Source organism: Cryptomeria japonica, chromosome 8 (genome assembly GCF_030272615.1).
Source record: "Cryptomeria japonica chromosome 8, Sugi_1.0, whole genome shotgun sequence".
Taxonomy (NCBI): Eukaryota; Viridiplantae; Streptophyta; class Pinopsida; order Cupressales; family Cupressaceae; genus Cryptomeria; species Cryptomeria japonica.
The window spans coordinates 534,586,852-534,598,546 of NC_081412.1; positions in this window are offsets into that span (position 1 = coordinate 534,586,852).

Here is an 11,695-nt window from a genome sequence, read left to right on the forward strand (position 1 = left end):
ATTATCTTCAATCGATAGAACCCCAAGTTTCTTCGAATTGTTCTCCACCGATTGATGTACTCTACGGATGCAAGAACACTTGTCGGCCAAGTGCAGAATTTAAAGGTATAATTATTTTATAAATTACCTAATGGTAGTCGAGAATAGTTTGTTTTATTAAAAGTGTGGTTTATTTTATGTTTATTAGTTTAATATAAAATGGTATAATTGGTTGCAAACCGCAAGTTTTCATTGCCATTGCACAGAAAGGATGCAATATTTTTTTTATTTTGCGCTGTGGTATATATGTAAAATGGAAAATGTTGATATAGCGTGGTAAACTATGAAATGAAGAGTTGAAGACTTTGTTGAGCATATTAATAAAATGTATTTGCAACGAGAAGTTATCTATAATATAGTCTTATAATTTTATCTATAATTACAAGTATTATATAAGAATAATCACCTCTAAATAGGGAATGGATAATATTTTCTTAGATGATGCCAATGTATGTGGTTGGTAAGTGTTTGCAAGCGTAAGCAAATGCTACAATTGGAGAAGTTTGTAATGGATACAAAATGTGATTTATTGGCATTTTCTTAATTATAAATCAGAAATTTAAGGAATAATTTTACTATTAATATTATGAACTGTGGGAAATATATGATTTGCACAAGTTATTTGAATATTTCATCAAATGTAAATATGAACAAAGTCAAATTATATCAGCATATCAATTTCAATTATAAATTAAACTAAAAGGTCATCTGATAAGATACATTCAATAATGAAATAAACATAAGATTAATCATTAAATGAAACAAATAGTAGATATTCCTTGAATAAATACATTGTGTTGGCTCATAAGGCTCCATTATAATCATAGATCGATAAACATATATTAATGCCAGATGCTTTGCTATTAACAGATTATCGAAATTCATCAATTCATTAAGCAATTATTCCACATAATCAATAATATGCCATGGATTCCCAAGTCCAACCAAAGATTCCCCACATGCGTCCTTTCTCTACAAGAATTTAAAGCTCCATTTAAAACACACTGAATCCAACCACCTTCTACAACACAAGTCTAATTTTGGACATACATCTCCCCTGCACCTTGGATTCCACGTCGTGGCATTCCTTCTTGCACACGAGTTCATGATTATTCATTCCACCTGCTAGTTAGTTCCTAATGACAGGCATTCCATTCAATGTACAAGCATTCTATACAAACAATTCAAGCCTGAACTATTCATTTCAAAGCATTGGACATAAATTTGGGATACATGATATCGTCAGTAATCTGCATAGAATTATACCACATGCAGTCTTGGCCAAACAAAGTGTATGTTTGTTGTTCAGCCCTGCCACGCGATGGATGTCATGTTCGATGGGGGTAACAAGAATAATATATACACAATTAACAATTCTAATTAGTATGACAATTACAAATTCTGAGCACAACACACTTTGATTCTGTGCACTTGCACTTGTTAAAGTAAGCATGATGCTTGTACCTTTGAATGCTAGAAAGACAAGGCAATACCAACTGTGAGGAGATTCCTAGTCATCAAATTTAGAGTGTCAACTTGTTATTTTATGAGGGGATGAGTTTAAACATGGTCATCATCTAAGTTGCTAGCCTCCTTATACAACACCAAATCTTGTTCTGCATGTCATGTAGTAAGTTAAATTGGTTTTTTTATCCTTATTCAACTAAAGAGACAACCAACTTTTATGAAGAAAAGATTCATATTGATTGAATTATTGTCTCAAAATTTACCAATGCCATTTCCACCACATTGGTAAATGGTATGCATCTCCTAGAAATGATTCCTATTTTGTAGCATTGCATATACATAAGCTTTGTATTTGGTAATAGTCGATGAATGCTATAAAAAAGTTATAATGATAATATTCTCACTATTTAACATCTGATAATATTATGCTAAAAAGATACACTATAGCATCAGTGTCCGGTCTCTGTTCAAATGACTAATCCCTTTATCTTATGTGAATGAAAACTTGGGGAATAGAAGGGCCATTAAAAAAATACCTAATACATAATTTAATACAGTTTAAATGATCCAAAAAGGTTGCTTGCAACTTTTATTATCTTCTACTCTACATATAAGTTTAAAACATACAAAATTGTAAAGTAGTTTTTTAAAAGTTTGTTAACTCTATGTGTACATAACAAGAAATAGAGTATAAAATAGAGGATAAAATACATTTGAGAGAGAGTGAGATGAGAGAGAGAATCAAGCTAATAGTTGAAGCAGTCACAACAATCACACTTCTAGCGTCTTTAAAAGCTTGTTTAAGTTTTCTTATGTTCCTACATCAAACTAGCGCCAAAGAAATTCAAAGTACAAAGAAAATTATTTATATATAGATTAATCAATATTATATTGTAAGTCATTTGCCTAATTTATTTCTTAACAAACTATACACATCTTAAGAAGGCTAGTGTTTCCTAAGCCTTCATCTTTGTCAATAATCGTTGATGGCTTTCCCCTTCCTCCTAACACCTCAACATACACATCAGGTTCAAGAAGACCAACACACATTAACAAAATAAATATATAACAAGTGCTACTGCTAAATATTCGAAGCTATGGTTAATTGTTATTCCATTGAAAACCCAGACATGTGGGCACAATTTCCCATTCCAAAGCACAACCATTCTGGGCAGAAAATTCCACACACATATCTCTGAATTGCATAGTTATCCTGATGCTAGTATCAAGCAATTAGTTGACATAATCCTATGCATATAACATAAAAGGTCACCACATAGAAAATGTTTCCAACAAACTCTCCCATAAGGAAATATTTACATTAAAATATACTTTGTGCCAAACGATAAAGAGTAGTTCTTGAAGATCTGAGTGCAATAATGTATAAAGTACCAACAAGTTTATGATTTTATGGAAAAATTCATTGCAATAAGAGTTACAAATTCAGGAAAATAACAAATAATACCTTGAGTTATAAACTTTACTGAAAATACAGGAGCAAGCAAATAAATGCAAAAAACCATACAAAATTATTTCAAACACCAAACAGTTTCCTTGAACAAAGAAATATTTGAATCTAGACTATTCAAAAATTAATCATTCATAATATTAAAGTTAGAGAAAATAAAAAAATTAATGGAATTTCTATAAATGTCTACAAAAGACAAGGGTCTGCATGGCTAATTAGTAATTTTTTTACAACACATTTTTGTTCTACTTGTCTCCTAGCTATGGGAGCCTACAACCATATCAGACAAATGAAGAGACCAATAGAATTTTCTATCTTCATTATTCCAAGTGACGCTACTGTAGCATCTTTCTTCGATGAGGTTACAAAATAGACACAATTTGTGAGAAGGTTGGCATTGACTTACCCTCTAAGAAGGATTTGAAGATTATAAAGTCTTTTCCAGGTTCATGTAGTGCTACCTCATGACCCGCCCATTATTGTGACCTGTCATATCTTGCTTCGTGAGGGTTACTAAGTAGCCAAAAGCTCTAGGGAGGCTGGCATTGCTGACATTGGCTTACCCTCTAAGAAGGATTTGAAGAGCATAAAGAATTTTTTAGGTTTATGCAGTGGTACCTCATGCCTTGCCCCTTGGATTGTTACAAATGTTAACCCTTCATACTCTTGAGACCATCCTCCTACCTGGAAATTGGAAAACAATTACCATCTTTCATATAGATGCTATTGGACTTTCCAAAGAAAATTTAAAACTCAAAAGTAAATGTGTCTTGTCATAAGTTTACAGTCAAAAATATAGTTTAGTAGAACCATTTATGATTGCTATAGGTTAAAAAGGTCAGTGTCAAGTGCCATCGAAAGAGAAATTTAGCTATAGAAATTAACTGAGGATAAAATAGATAAATGATTGTTTCTCACTTAAACGAAAGTAGAACTCAAATAGTTCAAAACAGAAACCTATCAGTCAACAAAATTAGTTTCAATCTCCTCAAAAAGCAAGGTAGGATCAACGTCCTCTTTGACAAAGAAAATTGATTAACTTCTGCCTTCTTCATCTTTGAATTCATATTGAAAAATTAGTGAACTTACATCCAATTCTTCCTTGATTGATATGAAAATGAAAATGGATCTAAATGATATGATAAAAAAATGGATCTAAATGATATGATATGAAAATGAATCTAAATGATATGAAAATGAAAATGAATCTAAATGATATGATATGATATAAAAATGAATCTAAATGACATGATATAAAAATGAATCTAAATGATATGAAAATGAAAAATCAATCTAATTGATATGATATGAAAATGGATCTAAATTATATGATATGAATAAATTGAGAAATTGAAGAACTGTAGTCAATTTTGAAGACAACGTGCAGAATCCACAAAGTCTCACGTTGAAAGTAATGATATGGTTGGCGATTACAATATCCACGGTTGGTGATCATCCATAACTTGAGTTCATTAAAACTACGATTAACATATGTGAAACTATTTTAGAAGAATCAGATTCATTTCAATTTCAAGCCTATATGAGGGGTTAGATCGAGTAGTGAGTATAGGGATTCTCTTCTTTCTCATTTCATCCCCGTTGATTTTTACAAATCATCAGCAGCTCTAGTGTTTGGCGGTGGCAACGCAGAAATTGGGTGAGTTGATTATTTCAGTTTTTGTTTCAGATCTCCATGTGTAAAAAAATTCCAATCGTTTATCTTTGGTATATAATAGTAATGTGAGATGTTTTGTGGTCGACTAAAAAGAAGAATAAAATGCTTCATTGTCACATATAGTGTATGTTATATACAAATGAAAAAAAAATACAAGACATTAGATAACAAGGACACAAAATAATAAGCCTAGAAAAATACATGTGAAACAGACTTTCAACTATAACACAAAATCTAAATCTAAAACAGAAACTCAAACAAGTTAAATTGGGAATTCATCTATTCATATTGCCCTGGCAATGACCACATGCACCATGGTACCTAAGAGAACAAAAAATAAACTAAATGATAAAAATACAATAAATTGGGATACCTCTTCTGTATAAACAGAAATTGGTGAACTTTGATTTTTTTGATTGCTAATCTTGTCTCCAATATTCTCCATTACCTACTCCTATTCAACCACCAGAGAATTTAGAGCAAATATGAGTTCCAACACATAATTTCAAACAAGAGTTGTGAAAACATGAGTTGGTCAATGCATATGCAAATACATTGAGGCAAAACTCGATACTTCATGCTGGCAAAGTGAAGCGATCTTTGGGAGATGTTGCTCCTTTCAAGACCACCAACCTGGTTTTCTTATATATTCCATTTGTAGACATAAAGGACGACATCTTCAAAAATGGATTCACAAAAAATAAGAATTTCCCATAGAGAAAAGCATGAGATCGCAAGGCCTTCAAGATGATTATAAATTAATAATCACATAAAATTAGATAATTAGGGTAACAAGTTGGGAAACAGGATCTAATAGATTGGGTAATATAATAACCAACGCTCCAAACTAAAAGGAATCAATATTCTTCTCAATGTAATCTCAAGCAAAATCTAAGTTATAAAGGAATCAATATTCTTCTCAATGTAATCTCAAGCAAAATCTAAGTTATAAAGGAATCAATATTCTTCTCAATGTAATCTCAAGCAAAATCTAAGTTATAAATTTCATAAATCATTGAGATTTTGGAAATTTGATGAAACTACCAATAATATGCATATATTCAAAAGAAAATGAAACACAAACTAAAATTTGTCTTTTTAAGCACAATGAAAAATTGTCCTGAATAGGTTTGGGGTCAAATGAGACTACAACACCAGCAGCTTCTATAACTCTCTACACCAAACGTTGCACTTGAATATGAAAAAGAACCCAAGAATAATAGTTGAAACAACAAGAAACCATCCAATATGACATGCATTTCTTGAAAAGGCTTTTCAATCCTACCTCAAGAATGTATCTAGCTACCCACACTTGATTCCTTGATGAAATTCCAGCAAATGGAGCAACTTGGAATTTCCACTGTTCCAGTTAAAAAAATTGCTTACTGCTAACTAAAGTCAAACTGTCATTTAATTGCTTCTCAATGTGATAGCATTAGATCCATTAAATATTATCATTACCTGACCGGGCATGACCTCTCCATTAATATCATTGATGTTAATGCCAGTGTATAGACATGCCTTGTAGTAGGCGCAAACAGCATCACGACCATAGGCTTTATCAGCCCCAATAGCGCACTAGTAGGGCCATATTTATAATCACAAAAAAAGGAAAAAATATCAGCAAATCGATATTGCAGCATGAATATAAACCCTTCCTTATCTTAATATATGTTTTAGGTGAATTAAGATATACTATCAAATAAGATTAAGAAACAAAATTCGTGAGAAAGCAAGATTTATTGAGGGTTGAGTTAGCTCCCGGGGACCGAGGAAACCACCCATAGGCCACCCTAGTGCCCAATTCACATCCTTCTGCAGAAGCGTGTACTCTTGTTCAATCCCATACCTATTACAGACAATTGATCTTTAGCAATAGGAACCCAAATCATTTGTTAGGTGGAAAAATATAAATTTTACATCTACCAGCTCTATACCATTGTTCGTCGTAAGAGAAATCTTTAAAAAGGACGAATATAAAGTACATGTCTATAACCCATGAATTTGCACGTCGTTATAAAGCATGGAAAAGTAAGTTTGACATTTCAGTCAAAGGTAACGTCTATGAGGATTAATTATCAACTGGTATAAACCCTAGTAAAAGAACTCGAAGAGGGTTTACAAGTGCCAAAATTTTCAGATGTTGCGGTTTGGAACTTGAAAAGGCAAATGGCTCCATTGGGGTTTATTACCACACAGTGGTTTTTTCCCTGAATAAGCTGGAAGGGAAAGGGCACTATTACCTGTAAATACGCTGGTTGTCCATCTCAATTGCGAAGCAAAAGCTTCTGGTGACAAACAAGCACGTATGAATTGGTCGCGGAGGTGGAATTACTGGTTGTTGCGCCTTTTTTCTTCTTCGGCTTCACCATGGCAGAGGAGGGAAAAAAATATTCATTCCTAATTTACATAGAAAGAAACAACCCTAGTAATCCCAGTGTAGAAAACTTCAGAAAATTGACGAAAAAAATAGCTTCCTAGGAGAAGGCAAAAAACACACTGAAGCCCTAGTCGCAAATAAACATATCAAACATAAAATCGCAACAGGGTATACATAAAACTACAAAATGCAACACAAAAAATAATTGCAGGGAACTGATTTAGTTAGCTTACCTAGAAAGGTTAAAAAAACCCACTTGCAAATATGACGCAACCTCTGAATATCATGTTCTTCTCCAAAAACTAAACGATCAATTAAAAAACCAAGTGGGGATACAAGGAAACATCTAAATACCCACTTCCTCTCCAATCAAAACCAAGTGCAGCTACATAAAACCCTTTTAGTATTGCTCTCGAAAATCAAACATAGCAGTAACTCAAAACAAAGCGCCAACATAAGGCCAATGCCTGAAAGTCCTAACCCTGCACAAAGCGGTAAACACAAGAAACCCAACTGCACATAAAGCAGTGAATGCAGGAAACCCAACTGCAGATATTACAAACACTTTGCAAACCCTCTTCTTCTCCAAAAGCTTAACCAAGCAAAAACATCCATCCTCTGGAAACCCATCAAAGTAACAGAGGTGTTTACCGTCTGCCCAACCATCAATGTCCATGCGAGATGAAATAACTCGGCTGACAAATTCACACAAGACATACTACTTACTTTTTGCAAGTTTTAATCTTTTCGATGCAACGTTACCGAAGGCTGGGAATTTCCAACGCAAAGCTACCAGAGGGCTGACAGTTTTCCAGGCGTAAATGCCCACACTGAAGCCACCGGAAATGACTTGGGTTACATTAATGATGCCACCGGAAATCATGCCCCAAAAAACAATACGATGCCGCAACCAACTTCCCGCAAAACGTGACCGGAAATTCCTTTTCGAGATGGCTAACAATTTCCCAGGCATAAATGCCCCCACTGAAAGCCTATCGGCTTAAAAATAAATAAATAAACAAACTTAAGAAATAAATTACAATACATTTTAATTGTCAAGTCTGCACTTGCACGCCACTATTTATAAAAATTTTAACATTTTTTTAGTTTGATTGATAGTCTTTTCATATCCATGACATAAATGTATTTCTTAACAATATAAAAAATAAATAAATAAACAAACTTAAGAAATAAATTACAATACATTTTTTTCCCACACATTTATCCTTATTATCATGATACATTATAGTAGTATTTTGAAATATTTTGGAACAAATTATTTTTGTTAGTAAAATCTAATACCTAATCTTCAGCTCTTCACACTGTAATTTTCCTTGTTCAATCTTGCAACTAGGTTTTTGATAGGTTTTATGAATGTTTCTAAACTAGCTTATCTTCAAAATTGTAAATATTTCATGTCATCTAGGTGCTTTAGAAGTGAAAGCTCCAACAAGTAATTTTACTTAATATATATTGTGTCAAAATAGATCTAACTTTGTAAATCATTCATGGAAGTTCCTCTTTAGGTTATTAATTGCTTCTGCAAGAAGGATGTCAAAGCCTTAAAATGTCTATAATATTTTTTTGTGACTTGTACCCCAATATAATATTCAGACTAAACTTTACTATCTACTGTAATAAAAAATGATGCAATGAGATTTATCTCTCTTCATCCTCAAATTTGTTAATTAGTGTGTTTTATTAATGTGAACTCAAAGATCCACCATTTTCATCACAAACTAAGTTTATAAATTTAAAAACTTAAAGTTCTTAGGTAAAAAAATTATTTTAATTATATTGAGAAAGGTTTTAATTATAGAATCTATATTATTATGGTATATTAAAAACATTGATATATATTTTTCAAATTTTGTAATTATAAAACTATTTCTTTATGAAATAACATATAAGTATATAATATTTACTAAACTTTTCAAAGTAAAAACAAAACAAGAGAATTACAAAAATAATGAATAGTGATTTTTTCAAAGTAAAATAAAATAAAACAAAATATTCAAAAGATATTTTTTTAGTAAATAAAAATAGCTCTTTAAATAAAAATAATTAATTTAAGTAAAAAATATAACACTCCCTTGGTATGTATTTCTTGAAGATGGATGGAGTGTGTTTGAAACATTGATGAAAAAATTCTATGCAATCAAATCTAGAAATCTAATAACTTTAGTGCAAATAAAATAAAATCATTAATAATTAATTTCAACATAAAATAAGATATCTCTACTCAATAAAATCTTAAGTAAATAAAAAAACTCTTGAATGTAAATAAATTGGAGCTTTATCCCATACATTCCAAGAGTATTTGAAGAGCATGTGGGAATTAATTACTATTCTAAAAATGTCAAAAACCTGCAATGATTGTATATATTATTGTTTTGAAGCATAAATTTGTGAAAACCTGCACAAATCTTGTACGTCAATATTTGTAAGAAGTAGTAAATAGTACAAAATGCAATTGCCAACTTTTCACTATGAGATTTTGGACTCTATTATCATGGTGGACAAAACTATTCATTCTCTAGAAGTCTTCAAAACTCAAGGTTTCTTGTTGAAGTTGGACCTATCTAAAGCCTATGATCGTGTGGATTGGATTTTTTTATTAGAAGTTTTGAAGGCTTTTGGTTTCAATGATAGAAATTTGCAGCTTATTTGGCAGTTGATATCCACCTCCAGCATCTCGATCATTGTGAATGGCTCTCCTTCTCATTTCTTTAAAGTGTTTAGAGGATTGAGACAAGGGGACCCTATTTCCCCTATTCTCTTCACTATTATGGCAGAAAGCTTGGGCAGATTTATGCAGAAAATGGTTATGGAGGGGAATCTTAAGGGTCTTAGACCTTATTCAGCCAATATGGACCATCAAAAGTTGGATAAATTATTCTAAGGAGATCATTGCTTCCTTTGATAAATGTTATATATTATGCCTATAGGGAAGCAAATTTTGTGTTTGATTTCTTTCCTAACAAAGGCATGTTGGTGAAGGAAAGGATCATGTGGTAGGAAGAAGCCTTTGTGTGCTGTGTCGTTATTTCCATTAATACCCTATGTGTTGATGTTCTTAATGCCTACTTCAATATCAGGTGCTCTCACGCTTTGTGGGTGTTTTTTTGGCTTCTCTAGCTTTTCGCTTTGAGAAGGGCTAACCTAAAAAGGAAGGTTGAACATATATTGTAAAGATTGACCCGAAAAGCATAGCCATGGTTAGCATCAAATTTTGCACACTCTAAACTAGTTCTTAGAACAAGACATTAAATTAACTAATTAAAAAAATTTAAAATCAGTAAAGAAAATTCTATGGGAGATTTAGCACATAATTTTGTGACTGCTACAAACTAGTAAATAATCAAACCTGATGAAAATCTTGGAACAATAAGCCTTTGGAAGGATAATTACAGCATAGTGTTAGACTAGGTTTCCATACCTGTGAGCATGAGAGAGCAAGTTTTGCTAGCTTGTGAGCACAAGTATGAAACCAATAGATAATAACAACAAAGTAATTAAATAAAAGAAAAGTGTTCCATTAAGAATGATTGATAGCCATGTTCTTATAACAAGAAGTTTGCTTTTTAAAGTCGGAAGCATAAATGTAGAGCCTAGTAAGCCTCAAATACGTCAATATACAGTTAACATAAGAGACAATCTTGATAGTTTGAAAGACTGTGACTTAATTTGATCTAGCCAAGTAGGGTGGTGAACAATGACCACACACATAATTGTGTTGCGAACATCTAAAACCTTTGGCCAAGGTAACGCTACAATAAGTATGTGTCAGTCAATTCATTTGGTCCAGTTATACAACCCAGTCAAAGGTCATACTAGTTAAAAGTTGCCTGTGGTATATGATCAACTAGGTTTGTGTAGGGTCAATACATCGGTCTTGGATGGCATTAGATCTATCATCTATTCATACCTAGCAAAGGGTTGAACCCTTCCAATTGGAAGGGGCACAAGGTCTGTAAGTCTATGGTTGGGTGGAAAATTGCCTTGATGATACTTTCCCTCTTATCAAAAAGAAGTGACACTTAGGTTTAGAATGGAATCCAAGAATCGATAAACCCTAAACTACTCTTGTGTTAATTTACTATGTAGTTTCTACCAATTTTAGTTCTTAATCTGTTTTAAGCTTATGTAGTCCTGCGCGATTGTTTGAAGATATTACTTTCTTAGAAAAGATAGATTCATTTACTTTTGTTTTTTTCTTTTAAGTTGCAGCTAATTTCTTAGAAGTTTTTATTAAGTCAATTTGCTTTAGTTGCTTAAAAATGTTATGTTTCATATGGTATCAAAGCAATCGGGTTCGATATTGAACCTGGAGTTCACCACAACAAAGAAAATTGTTAGGGTAGAAACTAAATGAAGCATTTTGGTTATGCTAGGATGTGCCACTAAACAAAAGAGAGCTTGAGATCCAATTTATTCTCATCTTTGGAGAGTAACTAATTTGAAACATGACTATTCATGTTGCTCCCTATCCTCTGACATGGAGACTCTAGTGAAAGCACTTAAAAGACTAAAAAGAGAAAGGAAACCTTGGATAGCTTCATGAAGAGAAGCAGTTAGGTGAACCATTCTAATCAAGAAGAACATAAACCTAAAACTAAACCAAAAAAACCTACTGTAAACAAAAATGAGCATGTCAACTCAAAGG